This window comes from Leptidea sinapis, chromosome 38 (genome assembly GCF_905404315.1).
Source record: "Leptidea sinapis chromosome 38, ilLepSina1.1, whole genome shotgun sequence".
Taxonomy (NCBI): domain Eukaryota; kingdom Metazoa; phylum Arthropoda; class Insecta; order Lepidoptera; family Pieridae; genus Leptidea; species Leptidea sinapis.
Genome location: NC_066302.1, coordinates 7,793,480 through 7,819,047, shown reverse-complemented (window position 1 = coordinate 7,819,047; position 25,568 = coordinate 7,793,480). Strand labels below are relative to the sequence as shown.

At 35.5% G+C, this 25,568-nt stretch overlaps 1 protein-coding gene and 1 non-coding gene across 2 annotated transcripts in view; one reads left to right on the top strand and one right to left on the bottom strand.

Annotated features, from left to right (window-relative positions):
* Nucleotides 1-25,568, top strand: part of LOC126975935 (matrix metalloproteinase-2-like) — a 273,897-nt gene that overhangs the window by 7,333 nt on the left and 240,996 nt on the right. The gene's annotated exons all lie outside the window — the stretch shown is intronic.
* Nucleotides 14,976-15,048, bottom strand: Trnak-cuu (transfer RNA lysine (anticodon CUU)). Its single transcript has one exon. It is a non-coding gene; the product is annotated as a tRNA-Lys (tRNA).

Sequence of the window (25,568 nt, the reverse complement as noted above, 5' to 3'; positions counted from 1 at the left end):
ATACGAACATGACGACAAATCATGTTAAATTTGACTGAAATAGCAATTCATGAGGAATATAAATGCCGCGGAACCAGGAATCATGATACCACTACTCTGAGATAACCTATCTAAATATTGACCCCCTTGTCTCCTCCACCAGTGTTGCCGAGTCACTTCTTTTGGAAAATGTTCTTTTGGGAATGTAAACAAAATTTCAAATTCAGTGTTGTTAGCCCAGCAGAAATAATTAAAACTTTCAGATCCTTAGAAATGAAATAAACTGCTGATATATGGGGCATATCTGTAAAAATAATAAGTTCTGTTATTGACGTCATAGCACCATATCTAGCACTAGTTTTCAATAGCTGTATTGAACTAATTCCTTCATATAAAAATTAAGTTCCTTCATATAAAACAATTTGGCTTTACTAGAGGACGCTCGACTACGGATGCAGGTGTTGAACTCATCAGGAATATTTTTAAGGCCTGGGAGGAATCACAGAATGCACTTGGTATCTTCTGTGATTTATCTAAGGCTTTTGATTGTGTTCAACATTCAACGCTGGTCAGGAAGGTATGTCACTATGGTATAAGAGGATCTGCACTCGATCCTCTGATCTCATATTTAAATAATAGGATTCATAGGGTCGAGGTGAATGGCAGGAGATCTCCTGGGACTCCTCTCGGTATGGGGTACCACAAGGATCTATTCTTGGACCCTTCCTCTTCCTAATTTATATAAATGATCTACCTAGCCTTGTGCAAAAAAAACACAAGGTGGTATTGTTTGCGGATGACACTTCACTTATATTCAAAGTGAAACGAAGCCAAGTTTTATATGACGAAGTAAACAATGCTCTATCTGACATCGTGTATTGGATTAGCGCCAATAACTTAGTGTTGAATAGTCATAAAACTAAATATATTAAATTCACCGCGCCAAATGTCAAAAATCTAGATGCGAATATTTTATTAAATGGAGAGGTGGTAAAACCAGTGGAATCTGCTGTATTCCATGGCATTTCTCTTGATTCCAAATTGCAGCGGGGCCCCCATATTGAAGGATTGGCAAATAGGCTTAGTTCTGCAGCATATGCGGTTAAGAAAATTAGACGGTTGACTGACATAGATATGGCGAGATTAGTATACTTTAGTTATTTTCATAGTATTTTGTCCTATATAGGTATATTGTTATGGGGCAGTGCGGCCGATATTAATACTCTCTTTGTGCTGCAGAAGAGGGCTATTCGCGCGATTTATAACCTAGGTCCTAAAGAATCATTAAGAAATTTAAAGGAATAAACATTTTGACTATTGCTTCTCAATACATTTTTGATAATGTTCTTTCATAAGCACATTGAGGAATTTTCTAGAAACTGTGACATTCATAATGTTAACACGAGGAACAAACATAAACTTGTTATGCCTACTACTCGGTTGGGTCGAGTTAGTAAGTCTTTTGTTGGGCGATGTATATGCTTCTACAATATGATCCTAGAAAATGTACAAAACAAATGTGTTACGAAATTTAAAAGAATTGTTAAAAAACGTTTGTGTGGGAAAGGTAATAATAGCATCAACGATTTTCTTAATGACACCACGGACTGGGACTGACTGGTCTCAGGTCTGAGGCAGTCTCTTTTGAATGGGTGGTAGTTTTTGACGTTCAATAAGTGATTTTAAATCCTATTTTGAATAAAAATATTTGAATTTGAATTTAAATTGTTTTTTGTAAGTTTTGAGAAGAAGCGCTCACTAGCTGTCAGTTCGAGAATCGGTTCAGTTCAATATTGCGCGCGGTGGGGTAATAATGTTCTAAATAAAAAGAATCATAGTAGATCTAACAAAATTCTGAGATACCCTTAAATAATTTATACATCAAGATTGAGCCTCTTGCTGCTAGATCGATGAGAACAGGCCAAGTTTACTTTAGTGTGCGTGACAAGCTACGTTTTACACTTACGATTTGTATGTCACTTTGTTATTGTAAGTTAGTGTGCGTGCATTGCTTAAAATAGAGGTTAACTATCAACCTCAATTTATTTCGACGTTTTCACAGATGTCGCAGTCTATCTAGGAGTATAAATGATCATCATATATATGAGGGCATACCATATAGTTTTTTATATTTAAGCCACGATAGAATATTGTATGACAAAAATATATTACACAAAAATTATTCCACTTTTCAATTTGCAAAATGAGATTTTTGTTAATTTATATAATTTTCGTCTATCGTCTATGCGGCAGGAATTGATGTTAATTTTAAATTTCAACATAAATGTTCTATTTTTAACCGACTTCAAAAAGGAGAAGATTATCAATTCGATCGGTATTTGTTTTATGTATGTACACTGATTACTCTGAGATTTATGATCCGATTTACGTAATTTTTGTTGTTTGTGTGCGGCTTTTTTAAGAGTTTTCATTCAGGTTGATTATATATTATAATTAATAAAGGATACTTAAAAGTAAAAAATAAAAAAGCCACGCTTAAAAAAACCGACTTCAAAAACTGAAAAGTGTCAAATAACTAAAAATTTTATTTAATACACCATTACATTTAATATTAATAAAATACTATTATTTGTATGTGCTACATATTGATAGCTTTGAAGTCGGTGCCAAGCCAAATGTAATAAGTACCTTCACTCGCCACGCGTGACTTTGAGCGGGATAGCTTCGTCATAGAATGAACAAAACAACTCAAGCGGACACACACGCGTGGCCAGACAACCTTAATAATTACAGTAAGTAATCTGTTTATAATATTAAGTTTAGGGCTTGGCACCGACTTAAAACCTATCAATAGGTAGCACATATAAATAATAGCATTTTATTAATATTAAAGGTAAAGGTGTATGTCGTTTTTTTTAAGCGTAGTGTTTTTTATTTAGTTCGGTTTTCTATGCACAGCATGTTTCTTAGTTTTTTTAACTACTATTTATTTAAGAACATAACTTCGTTGTTCTTAATTATTCGATATGGTACGAGTAGCTGCATATCGAGTAATTCTTTAAATTTTACAAAATATATTTGGATGAATTGCACTTTCGCTCACACTTAATTATATCTATCGTAAATATGTTACCTAATGATATATATTATTGAATAGTTATAATATGAAATATTGTATTCAACGGAGCAATATATCAGTTAATAACATTCAAGAACGCGATTGAGCCACAGAATCGAGCGCGTTATTTGAGAACACTCAACCGAACCCTTCGTACTGACGGATATCAGCCAATTAAGGACGTATTTACAGTAACCGAGCAATATGGGGACAAAAAGCTAGCGTGGCGGATTAGATTACTGCTGGTTGGCAATGACAGACGGACGCTTAGATTAATGGGCTAAGTGACGAGTGGGATGCGTCCAGATCATTTATAACGAACATCTAAACTGTGAAAAATCCGACAAATTCTCTACGAGTAATAAATTGTCTGTGTCTGCTTTTGGATTGTAGCTGAATCTTGTAAGGAATTTAAATCTCTAATTGATATTATTTTCATGGTTCATTAAAATGATTTAACACAATGCTATTAATAGTGTGGTTAATCTAACAACGGAATAATTAGCCCAAGCTTTTGTACGTACATAACTTAAATAATATCACCATTTTTTTGTGTATATCTAAACTTTAACAGCAGAATTAATATTATTAATTTTCGACATCACGAAGAAAAAGGAAAACAAAGAGTAACGCTTCAATGCTTCTGCATTTGCAGTCTTATAATAATATCTTGGCACTTTAATAATTTCTTCCGACGGATTAATTCACCGCTAAAAAAGTGTGTGTGTCAAAAAAAGTGTACGCACGCAAGAAATTATTCTTCTTTGGCGTAATAAAACAAGGATCCTTAAAAATATTATTCCTCGTACTAATTTGGGTTTGTAGAAAAAACAATATTGTAATAAATAAAGTATTAAATACTACCAATTAGAATATTATTATACCGCATAATTTAGTTAAATAACGTATAATTTAATATCATATTTTTTTTTTATATTTTAAAACTTGTATATAAATTGATATTGTATATTGAAATTTAATCAATTCTCGTTCATTGGTTGTGGTTTAGTAGACATATGAGTTTTCAAGAGGCTACTTGACCAGCTAACGTGAGGGTTTCGAATTTTCGCGACGTGCAGCGTGCGGGCGCATCATAAAAAATCACTCTGATAATTTATATATCTGATATTGTATATTATATTTCTTGCAAACTGATGAAACTACAATATCCATAGAAATCTAAATAATAAGGTGCTAGAAGTTACATACAGGTAAGACCACCATTGAGTAAGTAAGGTTTTAGTATGAATTAATATACGGCGGATTAATTAATAACGGCGGAAGTGAAACACCGCGTAAATATGGTGAGGTATTCCATTACATTTAAATCTTCCGCAACCTGCAACTAAATCATAACATTTCATTCTTAAGGCCCTTTTAACTGCTGTTTTTTAATGAAGTACCTATATTGCGGTCATTTTTTCACTATGAGATTCTTAATTTATTCATATTGCATGAAGTTTGCACACTATTGTTGCGTAAGAGCTTAAATATCCAGAGCGTTGCAAGCGTTTTTGCCCTGTGCTTCCCCTGGCCCAAGGGTGTAAGAGGCAACTAAGGACATTTACCAGTTTGAGGTTCCTTTGCATGGGATGCCGGCTAAATTATGGGTAGCGCACCGGCGCCTATTTATGCCGTGAAGCAGTAATGTGTATGCGTTATTGTGTTTCGGTCTGAAACCTGGGCGTCGTAGCTAGTGAAATTACTGGGCAAATGAGACTTAACATCTTATGTCTCAAGGTTACGAGTGCAATTATTGTCCCTTAATGTAATGAATGAAGCGCACGCCGCATTGTAATTGTACATATTCTCGTTTATATTTGCTACAGCTGTCTTTCGTATTTAAATTTCTATGATTCTTTCCCTCGTAGAATAGCAAAAGACAAATTGCCTAATGTTCCGGGCGCCGAAAACTGATCCCGATAAATAAATTGGGATGAGTTAAATCAGAGTTGAAGCAATTTTAATTAGAGTTAAAACGAACCGTGACCGAAATGGTTAGCAGCTTCCTGCGGACAACTAGGTCGAGTTTGTTTTAAAATGATGTACTCACACGAATGATAACCGGACCATCGCGATGTTTACTATGGCTCGTGATGGCTGCTGTAAAATTTGAATGTGTTTTAATAAAGTTTACGATACTGAGACCGCCCCTGCGATGCTGTGGAAACCTAGACAATTCATTATAAAGATGTTCACAATTTTTTTTCTATGAACTGTCTTATATTGAATATTAAAGATAAAATTTTTAATTCTCCTTTAAAGTTTGTGAATTTGCCACAGTGTCTGTCGAGTAAGAAGTTTTGTATCTCAAAAAAAATATATAAGACTTGATTTTTTGTTTCATTACCAATTTTTCGGGACACTCTGTATAAATCTGGGTTCAAAATACCTTACAGTTGGATCTAGAAGACAATTAATTATATTATCAGATCTACTTATTATATATACAAGTAATTAAAATATATTTTATATATTAACGCGTTACTATTTTCATACAAGTAATAAATATATAAGGCCATTGACATAGTGCTAAAATATTATTTAAAACTTCAACAAGGTCCATAGAGTATTTACTCAACCAAGGATGGTATTAAGAGCGTTTCCCAGACGTCTCTGTAATAATTGGAATTAAATCATATATTATGTCACTCAGCAACGAACAAGTGGGACTGAAGTACTTATTTGTACATATTTTGGTATGTATTGGTAATTGTATAGTATTTGGTAAGTACTTATTTGTAGAGTTTTGAAAGTGGGAGAGTCACGCTGCTGCCTTATGACGTCAGCACAATCGGGCCAGACTCGTCCGGGTTACTTACCACACTCGCACAGAATACCGGCGTGAAGTAGCGGCCTAGTGCCGCTTTGTTTCGCATAGGTTAGTGTCGAGGACCGGAGGCCATTCCCCCCCGTCCTTCCCCCCCCCCCCCAACAAAATATGAGAGCGGTCCTAAAAAATAAATTACCCCAGGAGGGTACCGGCTCTTGTAGAGCCGGAGAATCCCTCCCCGAGCATTCGCGCTCGGGCTGCCCCTCGTATTCTGGGGAGGGCACAGTACCGCGTATGTCACAGGACAAACAGGGCAGCAACACCACGGCACCCCGCTCCACGCTTAATGTGGACTTTTGTAACATCCGGGGAATTCACTCCAACTTAAACGCCGTCCACCACCACCTTGAGACGGCGCAGCCGGCCTTGTGTTTCCTTACGGAGACGCAGATATCTCGACCTAGCGATACGTCATATTTAACGTACCCCGGGTACAAAATTGAGCATAATTTCATGCCTCATGCCGGGGTATGTGTGTACGTTAGGGAGGATATCTGCTGTCGCCGTCTCGGCAATTTTGAGGGTAGGGGCCTGTCTACTCTCTGGCTCCGCGTAGATTTAGAGGACCGCGTCCGCATCTATGCTTGTGTCTACAGGTCCCATAGTGGTAACGCAGAAACGGATCACCTCATGGGCTGCGTTCAAGCGGCATTTGATGACGTGCTTGGTCAGATCCCCTCCGCTGAAATCATAGTCTTGGGTGATTTCAACGGGCACAATGCCCAATGGCATGGATCACGTACCACAGACTACGCAGGGCGATCTATGCATAATTTTGCATTGGCGTATGGTCTGTCCCAATTGGTTGAGTCGCCGACGCGGCTCCCGGATGTGGATAGCCACATGCCGTCCTTATTAGATCTTCTGCTGACTACACATCCCGATTGGTTACCAGGTCTCTGTCGACGCCCCTCTCGGAACGTCCGACCATTGCCTGGTCAGGAGTGTAGTGCCTATCCGACGCCAACGTCGCAGACCACCAGCGACCCGCCGCGTTTGGCACTACAAGTCAGCAGATTGGGATAGGATGCGTTCCTTTTTTGCATCCTACCCTTGGGGCAGGGTTTGTTTCCTTTCAGATGATCCTAGTGCCTGCGCCGTTGCAGTAGCCGATGTGATACTGCAGGGCATGGATATTTTTATACCAAGCTCTGTAGTACCGATCGGTGGCAGATCACAGCCCTGGTTTGATGCGTCAGTTAAAGCAGCATCTGACTGCAAAAAACAGGCGTATCGAACTTGGGTTGCGGCGCTGGGCTCAAAGGATCCGAACTGCAAAGTTCTGAAGAGGAAATATAACCGTGCCTCCAGATTTTTTAAGCGGCAAATCGCCCGTGCGAAATCGAAGCACGTCGTCAAAATTGGCGAGCAGCTTTCCAGTTACCCGACCGGAACACGCAAGTTCTGGTCGTTGTCGAAAGCTGCTCTTGGTAACTTCAACCAGCCGTCCATGCCGCCGTTGCACATGAGGAATGACACCCTGGCCCATACGGCAAAGCCGATCTCCTGTGCACTCTTTTTTCCTCCAACTCGACTCTTGACGACAACGGAAAAACACCGCCGACCATCCCGCGGTGTCAGAGCTCCATGCCTGAAGTACAGTTCCGACAGAAAACTGTTAGGCGAGCTCTGTTTTCGTTGGACGTCAGGAAGTCGAGCGGGCCGGATGGCATTTCTCCAATCGTGCTTAGAACGTGTGCCCCTGAGTTGACGCCGGTGCTAACGCGTTTATTCCGGCACTCTTATTCAAAAGGCGTAGTCCCTGATTCATGGAAGTCAGCCCTTGTCCATCCGATCCCAAAAAAAGGAGACAGTTCGGATCCGGCAAACTACAGGCCTATTGCTATTACCTCCCTACTCTCCAAAATTATGGAGAGCATAATTAACCGCCAGCTCTTGGTATACCTTGAGGGTCACCAGTTGAAAAACGACCGGCAGTACGGCTTTCGCCATGGTCGGTCGACTGGCGATCTTCTGGTATACCTAACACACAGATGGGCGGCGGCTATTGAAAGCAAGGGGGAAGGCCTGGCAGTTGGTCTGGATATAGTGAAGGCCTTTGAACGTGTATGGCACAAGGCGCTCCTCGCAAAACTTCCATCATTTGGGCTTCCCGAGAGCTTATGCAAGTGGACCTCCAGCTTCCTCACTGGGCGCAGCATACAGGTCGTTATCGACGGTTATTGCTCGAATCCCAAGCCCGTGAACGCTGGAGTGCCCCAAGGCTGTGTGCTATCTCCCACGCTGTTTCTTCTGCATATCAATGATATGTTGGACACCGCCAACATGCATTGCTATGCAGACGACAGCACTGGTGATGCCGTATACACGGGCCATGCAGGTCTCTCTCGGGAAAACGTCGACCAGTGCCGGGTGAAACTTGTGTCTTCTATCGAGTCCTCTCTCGAGAAGGTCGCGGAATGGGGTAAGTTGAACCTTGTCCAATTTAACCCCCAGAAGTCTCAAGTTTGCGCGTTTACCACTAAAAAAACCCCATTTGCCGTATCACCGCTCTTCGAGAACACTTCCCTTAAAGCCTCGCCTAGTATCGGAATACTGGGTCTCGAAATCTCGAGCAATTGCCAATTCCGTGGCCATCTGGAGGGCAAAGCCAAACTGGCTTCAAAGAAACTGGGCGTCATAAATAGAGCACGGCAATACTTCAAGCCGGCCCACATTCTAGCGCTCTACAAAGCGCAGGTCCGGCCTCACATGGAGTATTGCTGTCATCTCTGGTCTGGCGCACCCCAGTATCAGCTCGATCCATTTGACCGCGTGCAACGCAGAGCAGCTCGAATTGTCGGGGACCCAGTACTCTGTGAACGGCTGGATCACTTGGCGTTGCGAAGAGACGTCGCTTCATTGTGTGTCTTCTACCGCATTTATCACGGGGAGTGTTCCGAAGAGCTGTTCAACCTGATTCCTGCCGCCGAATTTCACCTTCGCACGACACGCCACAAGTTACGATATCATCCCCACCATCTGGATGTGTGGCGGTCCAGTCCAGTGCGGTTTTCAAGGAGCTTTCTTCCTCGTACCACGAAGCTGTGGAATGAGCTTCCTTGTGCGGTGTTTCCGGGACGATACGACATGGGTACCTTCAAGAAAAGCGCGTACACCTTCCTTAAAGGCCGGCAACGCTCTTGTGATTCCTCTGGTGTTGCAGGAGAGTGTGGGCGGCGGTGATCACTTAACACCAGGTGACCCGTACGCTCGTTTGTCCTCCTATTCCATAAAAAAAAAAAAAAAAAAAAAAAAACATATTTACTTCCAAGCATCTGAATTATTTAAAATAAAAATGCCACTCCAATGCTATTTTGTTTCTCGACTGTTTTTCTTTAATAGCGTATTTGTATCTAAATATTAAAAAGGGAAAATATTTAAATTAGAATAAAAATGCTTGATACTTGCCGAGAAACCAGATCAGACAGAAAAGCCTTTTCGTCTGGAGTATAATTAGCACGACATTTTGTTAATATAATATTAACCAAATATAATATTCACTTTTATGTTATCAATTATTATATTCTAATTCTAATGTTATTACCATTATTTAATAACGTATAAGATACTATTGTACAGCCACATTCATTGAACAGTTTCAATAAAAATCCTTTATAATCATATAATGACAACATTTAAAATGAAAATTCTGCAAATCACTGACAAAGATGTAGTTTTGTGTACGGTAGATTGATGCTATCTCAGATTGAGACTCTTGTTGGAGTTTACTGCTTAAGAATCGATTTTCATATAAGGAGTCCGGTTTGAGAAAAATATGGAGAGTGAAACCTACTCATCAAATGGGATAGTAACGTTTTTGGTGCGCATCATTTCTCGCGCACTTTTCAATTTTTCAGTTGGCGTGACAGTCTAGTCTTTTCTTGTATTTTGAAGCTTTATTATATTATTGAAATCGATTTATTATTATACTTTCATAAAGTTAAGTGAAAATTCTATAAATTATGGAAAAAAGTGGTGTAAATAATAGTGCCGGAAAATCTGATAAGCACGTGGGTACTAAGCAAGTTACAATTCATACATTAATATAACATGTATTGCATATATAAACATGTGTGCTTTGTATTTATTAAATATTTAATTATCGATATAGTTCATACAAATTTATATGAGCTATGCACATAATTAAATTTTTAATTTAATATGGAGAGTATACTCTGCATATAGCGCATTTCACGCCAAATAGACAATTTTTAACCTAGCCTATTATTTTATTTTTTTAATATATATAATTTTTTTTTAATTAACACGCTCTTATTAGCTTCTGCTGTATGTCTGTTTGTAACCGACTCCATTGGACTTGATTTTGTTTAGTACTTGTTCAAAGACAATCGTTCTTGAGGAGTAAACTCCAGTCGTGCGTCGGAGCTGACACACACACTTTTTTTTTAATACTTTTCACAACCCAAAAGTATAAGAAAGTCATATGAAGCTTTTTTCCCAGTGTAATAATATGTTATATAATAAAGTTGATGACTTTTATTATCATGTTATATATTTTATTATTATTATTTATGACTTTTCCCATTATAGCGTATTGTATCTCCATTTAGTTAAATGCTCTAAGAATCAGTTAGCAAGGTACAGGTGTGAATTGCTTATAGCGTAATTTATTTGCAGCGTAGGTGTTCGCATATTGCTCTCTTTAAATATTTCGCTTTTACTTTAAATAATGACGTCTGGCTTGCCGTCGAATGTTTAGGAATTGCCTGCTCATTTGCCGACACTGTTAGTGTAAGAAAATTCAATTAAAGTAAGTTTACATAAAATTGAAATAACTTTCAAAGAATGTTTACAGAATGATTTATACGGTACAGTACTCTCTGTAAATTGTTTGTACTTGAGTCAGATTGTGGTTTTGGAAAATCGTTTGTTATCAAGTTGAAGAGTTGACGCAGTGGTATGAGTATCTGATATCCTGATGAGTAACGGGTCCCGGGCTTGCATAATTTATAAGTCTAGATAGTCTATTGCTGACACTATTCCGCTTCCTCTAGCAAAGAATGACAACAAGCCAGGTTTAAGTCTTTAGTGTGCGTGATAAGCTGCGTCTTACACTCGCTATGCGTGCATTGCTGAATTTTTCTGAAAAAAGAGATTAAATGTTCGCTGTTATTTTATTCGACAAGTTCACAGCTGTCACAGTCTAGGTACTAAGGTCACGGGTTTATCCTGTTATTTGGCATGAAGCATGAATGAATGAAGCATTTTTGATATTTTATTCCTTATGGCTCCTTTACGTTCTTATAATGTCAAAAAATGTCAACTGTATCGGACTTTCCACAAATGAACACTACTTAACCGAGCATAGCAGTTAAGTGTCATTGAATAGTTATACCCGAGAATATACAAAAATATGCATATCGTTGACACTATCGCTGGCAACACACTACAATGATAATTCTATTTGCATCCCGTGCCAATAAGTAAATTATAAAAAGATTATAATTCTGATGTTTTCCGAATGTCAAGCAGCCTTGCAAGTAAACACGGGAAACGATAAACGTCCGTAAGCGAAATGTCTTTTTATAAACATAGTGCCACGGACGAATAAAAAAGGACTCCGCGCCGTGATACTAGCAAGTGAAGCACCGTTATGCTAGTGTGTGTGCGGTTACGGGGGATACTAGTTACACAATTTTTTCTCCCTTAAGTCATATATGGCCACAAATACTTATTAAGAATTTTTTTTACACTTTTAACAACGCACGACGGCATTTTTAAATATTTTATTGAGACGCAAACTGATCTGTCACAGACGATGACAATTCTCATAATGGCCGCCTATCGGCCTGTAGTAGTGTAAGTGTGTGCGTAGGCTTGTTTTGATGCTACACGGTTATGTAAGGTGACACGGAGTCCTTATTTTTTTAACTAGTCCGTGCATAGTTCATATTCTTGGCTTATTCCCAGGTATAACATTGTACCAATTTTGTTTGTAAGGCAGAAGAAGTTTTTAATAGAATACAGTAAAAAAAACTTGTGTTAAACAATTTCATCATAAACCAACTCATTTTAAAACTTTAAAAACAATCTTCGCACACCTCTTAAGAACATTTACGAAATAGCTGTTAGTTTAGATATTTTAACACGCAATTGCAATAGCCATTATTGTAGAAGCTTGTAATTGTCCAGTTATTTGAGTGTAGCAAGGAGTAATTGGCTCGTTGCAACTTTACGATGTTACGACATAATATCTACTACCACTTGCAAATGGAATTATTTGTCATCGATAACTAGGCATTCTAAGTTAGTTTTATGAAGAGGGAAAACGCTTTTTATGTTTGATAACAATAATATGCAACGATATCTGGAAGTACTGAATTTAATTATAAAATAAATACCTTAATATTTATGGTACCATATAAACCGAAAATATGCTTAACTTGTTTGAAGATATATTGGAAATATCAGCTCAACTGCATTCACTTATCGACTTATTTCTCTGTGGTAATGGTGGGTTATCGTTCATGGAACAATTTCTCATACTTATCTGAAACTTACTGACTTTCAGACTTGTAATACTTTGGAACTGAGATATCGATATGGTGTTCTTCAAAATAACTACCACGAAATATTGTCGGGTTAATCTAGGTCATTTCAAGGTTAATGTATGATACAGTATCTTCTAAAAGTAAAAGTAAAAGTTACGAGAATAGAAAAATGTTTACTTCACCTAGATTTATATCATTTAAGCCAAAAGTAAATTCTGAATAAAGTTGAATAGAACTTAGAATAGATGGATGAAGTACATTAATTTTGCCAAAAAGAATCATCAAAAAGATTTGAATGGGAAATTTCGAGGGAAAAGTAAACGTCATAGCGAGATGAGAATTGACTCTATTAGTATTTTCAGAAAGTGATTCAAAGATTTTATTCAGCTTTTCCATGTTTCCGTTCAAGATAAGTTCATTTTCATTAAGTTTACGAATTGTTTGATTAAAAGTAACGAAAGTTGAAACAGTAGAAGCGACGACATGGATGTTGGATTTCATAAGAGTGGTATCTCTCTTAATGGTTGCCATACCACCTAAGCTATGGAAGAGTTACAACTGCCCGCTTAGCTTAAGAGGAGTACAATAATAAAGTGCGAGGTGCAGAGGTCGAATCCCTGTTTGAGTTTATAATATATATAACCTGTCTACAAAACAGGCCAGGTTTATTATCTTAGTGTGCGTGACAAGCTACGTCGTACACTCGCGGTTTGTATGTCACTTTGTGTTAGTGTGTGTGCTTTGCTATTGCTCAAAATTATTGGTTATCTGTCAACCTCGACGTTTTCACAGCTGTCACAGTATATCTAGACGTGTGTGATCTAAGATAAATAATATAAAGTTTGTGTATGAAAAATATTTTTTAAGGTGTTAGTAAACATGTGCAGATATTTTTATTTTGCAAGAACCTTGAGTGGCACTGTGTTATTACGGGCAGGGCGCATCGCGTTATATTTTCTCAAAAAACCATAAAAATGCAAAACTGTGAAGTAGTAAGCTTGGTGCTCTTTTTCAAGTTCTGATAATAATTTATGTTTCACGCCTCATAAGCGAAGTTCATAATATTGTTGACAAACTTCACAATTATACAGACAGTTATTTGATGATGGTTTTGCAATATTAGGTATCTTTTTTTTTGTCATGACACTGTACTTCTCACTTGGATCTCCTTAACCCTATTAAAATTTTTCAATTTAAAGTACCACCCATATCGACGGTAGTGACACCTTCTAGGGCCTTCAGGGAATACAAGAGCGTATAAAGTGTACACTTTTGTAAATAATCAATTTTAGTTGACAATAAGATTATGAGCCGTGCTCTTTTGGATTTTCCAAACTATCTCTATTATAATATTATAAATGTGAATCTAAGTTTATTTGTTACGCTTTTACGCCGGAGTTACAGAACCAATTTTGATGAAATTTGCTACTACGATAGACTAGTACTTGGGAAAGGACATTTTATCCCAGAAAAATCCATGGTTCCCGCGGGATTTGTGTAAAACTGAAATTCACGTCGATGAGCTATTACAATACTAATAGTTGTTTTAGTTTGCCATAGCAAATTAGAAAACTATATATAACTATAGAAAACGGGAACCGTAATAGGACATGAGATAATCTTCAATTCCAAACTTGCATATTATTTTAAAAAACTCTTTATCTTTGCGGACGATATCGCGGTCATCAGCTAGTAAATTAAATACATTTAGTAGAAATTAAGTTTTGTAAACTTTTTCTAGACTACAAGTCAATCAAAATATTTGTTTTACTTTCAATGCGTTGTTTATAAGTGAAATCGTAAAAAAAAATACTTACATCGATGTTTTCTTTATCGAGAAAATTTATGAGATTATTGCTGTAACGTAATTTAATCTATTTATTAAAATTTATCAAACGAAACTGAACTGTCATTACCTCATAATAATAAAGGGAGAAACATTAATCAATTATTAAAAGTATTTTTAAGGTAGACCCTTAGATACCTCCCTATAGATTTATAACTACAATGAGGAAGTAATCAAACACAATACTTTATCAGTTTGAAGCGATTACTAATAATTATTTAATTAAATTGAATAACTCTATCATTGTTATTTATTGAAACTATTAATTGTTCGTATAATTTATTTGTTATTGAATACTGCAGCGATAATTTTTGTTGAATTATAATTATTATTATGTGTTTTTGTCATTAGGTGTGAACTTAACGCCAACCTTAACGTAAAGAATTCATTGTAGACTTAGTATGGGGGGAGATTTTTATAACAATAGCTATTTTATTAAGGAGCAAGGAAAAAATTTATGTTGGTAGTTAGTATTAATTTACTTAGAAAAGAAATAGCGTTAAAATTAAATAATACAAAATAATAATGGTGTCTTTGATAATAATTATTATTTTTACTAAATAATGTAAACATTATTTGTTGAATTATATTTAAACGATAAAATGTAGGAAAAGCAAGCAATCCTTATAAGAAGTGGTAAACGGGTATTTTGGCACTTGTTCAACTTAAAATATACATTGCTTCTTCTAATATATAAAAATATTCGAAATAAAAAAAAAGAATCGCCCAACGTGGGGCTCGAACCCACGACCCTGAGATTAAGAGTCTCATGCTCTACCGACTGAGCTAGCCGGGCTGTGGCTACTTGATTGAAATAGTGAGATATTTCACGAAGGAAGCGCTACAAAGAAGAAAAAGAAATGATTTTTGACATAATCAGAGAAAAAACACACCCTATTTCTATATAGACATCCTATTGGCAAGCCGAGCTTAATATTAAAACGGTTTCCTACTTACGGCATATTAATAACGGATTTATAGATATTATCTACATATCTATTATGTCAAAGAATATGTAGTTTAGAGAAGTAGTATGTTAAGATAATTTATTTTTCAAACCATCTATCTATTTATATACTGGTCTATGGAGTAATATAAACAAAATTAGCATTCGTACCACAGAACAGTAAAAAAATAGTACAAATGTGGAAATAAGCGTGTTTTATCTATGAATTGACAAATCTATTTTAGGCATAAAGCAATTTTTTAAATGTATTTATAACTCCACATTTTAATGGATTGCTCTATGGAAAAGGATGTTAGTGGAATTATTTGCCAGTGACTTTGTATTACTATTTCAACAATCGGATTGTAACAAAAATGAGTGATTTGATAAGAAGTAATAATAATGTCGATTGCAATGAAGTTACTATAAAATAAAACAAAAATATTTGGAATATAAAATTCTACGGCATAATCTCTAAATACATATAATCTAATAAGTACAAAAAAGTAATGTGATGCAAACACTACTTATTATTTAACTAGCTAATCCGACTGACGCTGTTCTGTAAATAGAAAAAAAAATGATGTAAATATTGGGAAATAATGTAGTCTAAACCTATCGGAAATGTGAAATCAAAGTTAACGACTTAAAAATGAAATAAAAACGTATTTATGAATGATTTTATATTATGTAGTTATAAAATTACAAGGTAATATAATTAATATCGTATTAGTGTAAACAGCTTTTACATTACCGCTTTATAATTGGCATTGTTTTAAGTATTAACATGGATATAATAATGCCATCACAGACTTTTCTGTAGACCCATATTAAGATACACAATTTCAACATACCTCACTTTGTTATATCTAAAAGGGCTTAGACAGATATTTCGTTAATTTTTTCCGACACATCCAACGAATATCGTTCATATGAGCATACAAATTATATACTAAAACCTTTCCCGCCAAACACGCTATCCATTTGTGAAAACAGCATGAAAATTGGTGCTGTAGTTTTTGAGTTTATCGCGAACAGACAGGTCTGTCTGTCTGTTTGGCGACGCGGCGGAGCACTTTGTTGTATAATGTATAGTGATATAAAACAAAAAGATCACTTTAATGACCTTCTTCATCTACCATTTTATTTGTTTGACGTTTTAAAGACAAAAGTACGTCAGCGCAAAAGTTGTTCTGAACCGAGTACTGAGTAGGATAACTTCATTAATTTGACCAAATAAGTCGCAATTAATGTTTCCACGAAGTTCAACAACGATTCATTTTCAACGTATTTGAGTGACCTAAAAATGTTATTAATAATGAGTTGTCAAATGCAGATTGCAGACAGCGATAACGAAAAGTTCTTTGAAGTTTACTCATTATTACCTACCAACTACCAATAGGTACTTACCTGCTAGTTCGGTACTAGGTTTTTTCAAACGAGTAGACGAATGCCTATTTATTCTCTTAATGTGAAACTCCTTGGTGGAATTCTTATAAGTATATTATGATACGGTTAGCGCTATACAACGGGACGTTCCGTTGTATGATGTTTAAAATTAAAAATAAAGGTTGGTTAAAAAAAACAGCACATCTTGCTATATAGTCCCCGCGCGTTGGAACTGGGATGGAACCTTTTAATTGAATTAGTCTCCAACGTCATCGTATCGCCGTCACTGACTGGTGATTTTTGAAGTCTATTCCGGGTCCATACGTCATTTTGATGTGACTTTTAATATGGCGTCCTGTCCCCATATTATCGTGCGGAGAGAATATTAGCGCCGGCAAAATGTTATTCGAAACAGTTTGGGGCTTTTTTTGATGATTATTAATTTTTGTTTATACAATTGACTAACAAAAGATTCACAGTGTCGATTTTGTCGAAATGGAGGCCTAATTGAGTATATTGAAAAATGATTTAAATATTATTCTTTTTTAAGTATTTTGGTTTTAGATGATGGTCTTCTTACCAATATCTATAACTCTGAATAGTAAAGCCAATTAAAAAAAAAGGTTCACAGTGACGAACACTACTTCTATATATATCTGTAATATCATTGATGCAAGTATAATTATGTTTATTTTTACAAGCCATATATCATATTGATTACATTAATGTTAATAAATATAAAGATAGCGTGTAAGACAAATAACAAGGAGTTCATTGTTAAAACCGCTGCCAACAATATGACGTCTGTCAATCAACCTATTGACATTTGACGGATATTTATAGTATGCACAAAATTCACGCCTTTAGTTTACTGGCGCCTAGGATGAAGGATCAAGTGGATTTTACATACACGTAGACACGAGAAATCCTATAACCCGGATAAATTTAAAAGCAGTAGGGCTTGGTGGACAAGCATGGCTTTGTGTTGAAAATGATAATTTAAACTTAGATAATAATTAATATTTTTGAACATTATTTCAAATGTTTTGGAATTCTTTATCACATAAATATTGCACCGCTCTTTTTCTATTAGTCTTTTAATAAAACCAGTAATATTATTTAAACTTAAAATCGTACTCACCTATGAACGGTTATGTTTTAAAATTTCCGTTAAGTGCGGCTCTTGCAGCTAAATATATCCTTGTTTCATAAGTATGTAAGTATGCTGTGATCTCCTTCATGCAAGGTATTATTTGTTGCGTGTCACATCCAGGTGTTTAAACTTCATCTTAGATTGGCGCCGCTGCGTTGGCGAGCTTTGCACTGGTCCGCGGTCGTATTGGCGGACCGGAAACCCGGCTTTAGAGGATATTTTTAACATAGACAGCGAGGGGAATTATGAAACTAATGGACTCGTGTTTACTTATGTATTCTTATTTGTTTTATTTTGTCATATGTATAAATTTTTATGTTATTCATTTCTCATTTATTGTATTATTATGGTAAGTTTAATAAGTAGTTTTAAAAGAATGAGCGTAAGTTCTGAGTAAGACGCATGGTCACAATACAAGAATTATTTCCATCGGTTGCTGTAACACTTCCTATCTTTTAATAAGTCTGTTTCTTATAATTTAAAGTATCTAGAAATCGATTTTGAGTATTTCTAAGTATATTGACCGATATTCACTCTCGAATACTCGCAACTGTTTTCTCCTTGGCTTTTAACCCTAGATATATTTAAACAAGACCAATATTATTATTATTTCTCTGTTTTCTGTCTCTCTGTTTTGGCTTTTTTTTTATATTTTTGATTTTGTATATGTCTTATTAGACCGCATGGAGATGCCTAGTTTGCAAATCCTTATGCAAACGCAAAAAAACAACCTTAAGCGGAAAAAGTAAAGCATCCCAACACAGAATAAGTACTTGTTTTCCATTCGGTTTCCAAAATTTTCTTAATATTGATTAACTTGTGGATGAAGGTAGTGTCGAGAATGAAACAATGATTTTTGAGTTTATGCAGCTGTCCTTATCGTATTGAAATTCTCAAAAGTTTCGGCTAATATTACCTCTTAAGTATTTAAAGTAAGATAAAATAAAACAAAATAAAAAATGACAATTGAGTCGGTCATTCGCAAGCTGATATTCAGTGAAAGTTGTAGATTCCAGATAGCAGATACATCGTAGATTCAAATCGTGATACGCATAATATATTTGTAATAAATACAAAATTGATGAACAATTGTAATACATATTCGAGAACAAATTGTATTAAAATTAAGTCCTTATTACTATTCCCCACACGTCTGTCTGTCAAGTCCGGACGAAATTCGGAACGTCTATGCAGTTCCGGTGACTCATCCCGATATCCTCCTATTTAGAATTGTCTATGCTTAATACAATCTTTAGCGTGGCATACATAAATACAAATTCAATTATGAATTACTTGCGCGATGTTCGTAAAAGTAGCTAAACAGTGTTGAGGCGTACTGACAGAGCTTTGATTGTTTTAAATAAAATATTGTCCACAATATTACTGTTTATATTAATTAATAATATAATACAATACGTCACAAATTATAACATCATCCCCACCATCTAGATGTGGGTTGTTCCTCCACAGTGCGGTTTTGAAGGAACTTTCTTGCACGTACAATCAAGCTGTGAAATGAGCTTCCTTGTACGTTGTTTCCGGAACGATATGACAATCGTCGATATGAAATGGAGAACTTTCAAAGCGTTGCGTTTGGTTTATGCTTTTGTGATTTTCATTGCGGAGTCTTCCACATCACAAAAATTAGACAATATTCATTAGTAATGCGATACTTACATACAAACTTATAACCGCTTATTAACTGTCCGCTCTGTTCTAAAAACTAGGTGACGAATCATTCAAAATATGTAATATGTTTGCTCAAATTTTTGTATCGTATTTTCTTCTCACGAGCTCTACTTTTTCAGAGTCACGATAGATTATGTAACTTAAATAAAGCTTATATGAATAAAGTTTATTTGACACTAGCTGACCTGGCAAACGTTGTTTTGCCATATAAATTATATATCCTTCCTTGAGCTTCAACGAATCTATTACAAAAGATTTCAGTGAGATCGGTTGAATAGTTTAGGAGTTATTAGGGAACATACAAACACACATTCTCTTTTATATATATAGATTAACTTATGTGAGCTCCTCGTATATTGACAATAATAAATTATACACATGAAATATCTTATGAAGCCTACAATCTGGAAATTATGTTTACTAAATACAAATTATCATCGCCATCCATTCTTGAGTAGTAGACGGACAGACAGACCGGCAAACAAATATTTATACAAAAAATACAAACATTTCCTGCATATTTATATTTAATGTATGTAATGTAATAGGTATTATAAATATGCTTTTTAAAACTTTCATTATTCTATATTCACTTTTTGGGGAAAACAAACCAAAAAGCAAAGTTACCACCCATTATTACCGTGATCATAATAAACGTTATTCAACACCTTTGCGGTGATCAACTAATGGACGAACATTGAAACTTTTGCAATAAGGGAGCGCAGTTTATATTATTAAAGCTGGGAGTATGTAACTGACTGGAGACGGCACTGCCTATACCTCTGTGTTCAACTGCTGACTACTAGTTGTCTTTCAAATAAGTTCTTACTGTGTACTTACACATTAATTTTTAATGACAGTTATACAGACTATCACAAAAAGTGAGCTTATTTTTTACACGCTTTTTAGGGTTCCGTAACAAAATAGCAAAAAAATCCATAAGGGTTCTGCTTATGGATTCGTCATGTCTGTCTGTATGTCCGTCCGTACGTCACACCCACTTTTTTCGAAAACTATTGAAACTATACTTTTGAAACTTAAAAACAAAAATAGAAAAAAAAAACATTTTGGGGGTTCCCCATACTTAGAACTGAAACTCATAATTTTTTTCATCTAACCCATACGGTCTTCAAAAATGATTATACAAATTATTTAAGTTCTCTTTAGTGTTAATTCCGCCAATATTTGTCTTTAAAACAATTCGACACGTGTTTCGCCTCTACACGAGGCATCCTCAGGACGTGTTGTCTCGCCAAAATCTGGCACGAGACTGAAGTAACTAAGCTAAGAACTAGTATATATGACAATATTTTTTTTTTATGGAATAGGAGGACAAACGAGGGTCACCTGGTGTTAAGTGATCACCGCCGCCCACATTCTCTTGCAACACCAGAGGAATCACAAGAGCGTTGCCGGCCTTTAAGGAAGGTGTACGCGCTTTTTTTGAAGGTACCCATGTCGTATCGTCCCGGAAACACCGCACAAGGAAGCTCATTCCTCAGCTTTGTAGTACGAGGGAGAAAGCTTCTTGAAAACCGCACTGTGGAGGACCGCCACACATCCAGATGGTGGGGATGATATCCTAACTTGTGGCGTGTCATGCGAAGGTGAAATTCGGAAAAAAATACCTGATTAGGTGAAATTCGGAAAAAAATACCTGATTAGGTTAAACAGCTCTTCGGAACACTCCCCGTGATAGATGCGGTAGAAGACACACAATGAAGCACGTCTCTACGCAACGCCAAGTGATCCAGCCGTTCACAGAGCACTGAGTCCCCGTTGCTCTACGTTGCACGCGGTCAAATGGATCGAGCAGATACTGGGGTGCACCAGACCACAGATGACAGCAATACTCCATGTGTGGCCGGACCTGCGCTTTGTAGAGCGCTAGAATGTGGGCCGGCTTGAAGTATTGCCGTGCTCTATTGATGACGCCCAGCTTCTTCGAAGTCAATTTGGCTTTGCCCTCCAGATGGCCACGGAATTGGCAATCGCTCGAGATTTCGAGACCCAGTATTCCGATACTAGGCGCGGCTTTAAGAGAAGTGTTCTGGAAGAGCGGTGATACGACAAATGGGTTATATTAATATTAATATACCTAAGTAAATAATAATTTATTTATATATTTAATATTTATTTCAATATTATTTTTATATTAATAATATATAGTTAAAAAAACCGGTTGGATTATAGAAGCATTTGTTCAAATATTTTTTCATGTTATCATTTAAAGAAAAGAAGGCTTCTCTTTATTTTTGATATGATATACGGCTATGATCGAAAATTATTATTGCCATCTGGTGAGGGATCGTGACTTAGTTATATAAAGTCATTTAAATTTCTATTATTTTTCTTGTAATATTTTCAACAAGTTTATATGCTTCAAGATATTTACAGAAGTTATAGTTAGCTTTGTGTTTCATGTGAACCATAACTTATAAGTTTTTGCAAATTGGAACAATGTTATTCTTTTTTTTATTCATTTTTATATTGGACCTGCTTCTGGTCTCTAAGTAAAAAAACATCTACTGATAACGTTCGTTGTACTGCACAATGGCTTAGTCATTAATTGGAATCATTAAGAATTATTGTTACGCGTTTTACGATCTTAGAGAGATAACTCAGTCATACAGAGTGTATTTTAGGAAGTATTAACAAAGATATCTTGACATACACCAAGAACAAAGAGTAACATTGTTTCATTTAGACATAAAACTATCAGTAAGGGTGTTAGTCGTGGCTTTGAGAGATATTTTATCTGTTTGAATGGTTATTTGTTGGTTACATGTATCGATAATATTATACAGTGTGTTTTATGGGAAAATCATGATATAGAAGACATTGAGTGTGTGAAGTGTGTGAAAACAATTTGCCATAGTTATTTTATGGTCAAGCGCGGGTTTTTGCTTTTTCGTCATGATGAAATTTTGTGGTATTTTTGTAGAAATTATATTAATTTTAAAATTGTCTTCCATAACGAAAGTCAATGGGTCTCTATTGTTGTCAAAGTCAAAGTCAAAATATATTTATTCATCGCAATCATATTTGATCATTTTGAATGAAGGTTGGTTAAAAAAAACAGCACATCTTGCTATATAGTCCCCGCGCGTTGGAACTGGGATGGAACCTTTTAATTGAATTAGTCTCCAACGTCATCGTATCGCCGTCACTGACTGGTGATTTTTGAAGTCTATTCCGGGTCCATACGTCATTTTGATGTGACTTTTAATATGGCGTCCTGTCCCCATATTATCGTGCGGAGAGAATATTAGCGCCGGCAAAATGTTATTCGAAACAGTTTGGGGCTTTTTTTGATGATTATTAATTTTTGTTTATACAATTGACTAACAAAAGATTCACAGTGTCGATTTTGTCGAAATGGAGGCCTAATTGAGTATATTGAAAAATGATTTAAATATTATTCTTTTTTAAGTATTTTGGTTTTAGATGATGGTCTTCTTACCAATATCTATAACTCTGAATAGTAAAGCCAATTAAAAAAAAAGGTTCACAGTGACGAACACTACTTCTATATATATCTGTAATATCATTGATGCAAGTATAATTATGTTTATTTTTACAAGCCATATATCATATTGATTACATTAATGTTAATAAATATAAAGATAGCGTGTAAGACAAATAACAAGGAGTTCATTGTTAAAACCGCTGCCAACAATATGACGTCTGTCAATCAACCTATTGACATTTGACGGATATTTATAGTATGCACAAAATTCTCGCCTTTAGTTTACTGGCGCCTAGGATGAAGGATCAAGTGGATTTTACATGCACGTAGACACGAGAAATCCTATAACCCAGATAAATTTAAAAGCAGTAGGGCTTGGTGGACAAGCATGGCTTTGTGTTAAAAATGATAATTTAAACTTAGATAATAATTAATATTTTTGAACATTATTTCAAATGTTGTGGAATTCTTTATTACATAAATATTGCACCGCTCTTTTTCTATTAGTCTTTTAATAAAACCAGTAATATTATTTAAACTTAAAATCGTACTCACCTATGAACGGTTATGTTTTAAAATTTCCGTTAAGTGCGGCTCTTGCAGCTAAATATATCCTTGTTTCATAAGTATGTAAGTATGCTGTGATCTCCTTCATGCAAGGTATTATTTGTTGCGTGTCACATCCAGGTGTTTAAACTTCATCCTAGATTGGCGCCGCTGCGTTGGCGAGCTTTGCACTGGTCCGCGGTCGTATTGGCGGACCGGAAACCCGGCTTTAGAGGATATTTTTAACATAGACAGCGAGGGGAATTATGAAACTAATGGACTCGTGTTTACTTATGTATTCTTATTTGTTTTATTTTGTCATATGTATAAATTTTTATGTTATTCATTTCTCATTTATTGTATTATTATCGTAAGTTTAATAAGTAGTTTTAAAAGAATGAGCGTAAGTTCTGAGTAAGACGCATGGTCACAATACAATAATTATTTCCATCGGTTGCTGTAACACTTCCTATTTTTTAATAAGTCTGTTTCTTATAATTTAAAGTATCTCGAAATCGATTTTCAGTATGTCTAAGCATATTGACCGATATTCACAATACTCGCAATTCTCGAATACTCGCAACTGTTTTCTCCTTGGCTTTTAACCCTAGATATATTTAAACAAGACCAATATTATCATTATTTCTCTGTTTTCTGTCTCTCTGTTTTGGCTTTTTTTTATATTTTTGATTTTGTATATGTCTTATTAGACCGCATGGAGATGCCTAGTTTGCAAATCCTTATGCAAACGCAAAAAAACAACCTTAAGCGGAAAAAGTAAAGCATCCCAACACAGAATAAGTACTTGTTTTCCATTCGGTTTCCAAAATTTTCTTAATATTGATTAACTTGTGGATGAAGGTAGTGTCGAGAATGAAACAATGATTTTTGAGTTTATGCAGCTGTCCTTATCGTATTGAAATTCTCAAAAGTTTCGGCTAATATTACCTCTTAAGTATTTAAAGTAAGATAAAATAAAACAAAATAAAAAATGACAATTGAGTCGGTCATTCGCAAGCTGATATTCAGTGAAAGTTGTAGATTCCAGATAGCAGATACATCGTAGATTCAAATCGTGATATGCATAATATATTTGTAATAAATACAAAATTGATGAACAATTGTAATACATATTCGTGAACAAATTGTATTAAAATTAAGTCCTTATTACTATTCCCCACACGTCTGTCTGTCAAGTCCGGACGAAATTCGGAACGTCTATGCAGTTCCGGTGACTCATCCCGATATCCTCCTATTTAGAATTGTCTATGCTTAATACAATCTTTAGCGTGGCATACATAAATACAAATTCAATTATGAATTACTTGCGCGATGTTCGTAAAAGTAGCTAAACAGTGTTGAGGCGTACTGACAGAGCTTTGATTGTTTTAAATAAAATATTGTCCACAATATTACTGTTTATATTAATTAATAATATAATACAATACGTCACAAATTATAACATCATCCCCACCATCTAGATGTGGGTTGTTCCTCCACAGTGCGGTTTTGAAGGAACTTTCTTGCACGTACAATCAAGCTGTGAAATGAGCTTCCTTGTACGTTGTTTCCGGAACGATATGACAATCGTCGATATGAAATGGAGAACTTTCAAAGCGTTGCGTTTGGTTTATGCTTTTGTGATTTTCATTGCGGAGTCTTCCACATCACAAAAATTAGACAATATTCATTAGTAATGCGATACTTACATACAAACTTATAACCGCTTATTAACTGTCCGCTCTGTTCTAAAAACTAGGTGACGAATCATTCAAAATATGTAATATGTTTGCTCAAATTTTTGTATCGTATTTTCTTCTCACGAGCTCTACTTTTTCAGAGTCACGATAGATTATGTAACTTAAATAAAGCTTATATGAATAAAGTTTATTTGACACTAGCTGACCTGGCAAACGTTGTTTTGCCATATAAATTATATATCCTTCCTTGAGCTTCAACGAATCTATTACAAAAGATTTCAGTGAGATCGGTTGAATAGTTTAGGAGTTATTAGGGAACATACAAACACACATTCTCTTTTATATATATAGATTAACTTATGTGAGCTCCTCGTATATTGACAATAATAAATTATACACATGAAATATCTTATGAAGCCTACAA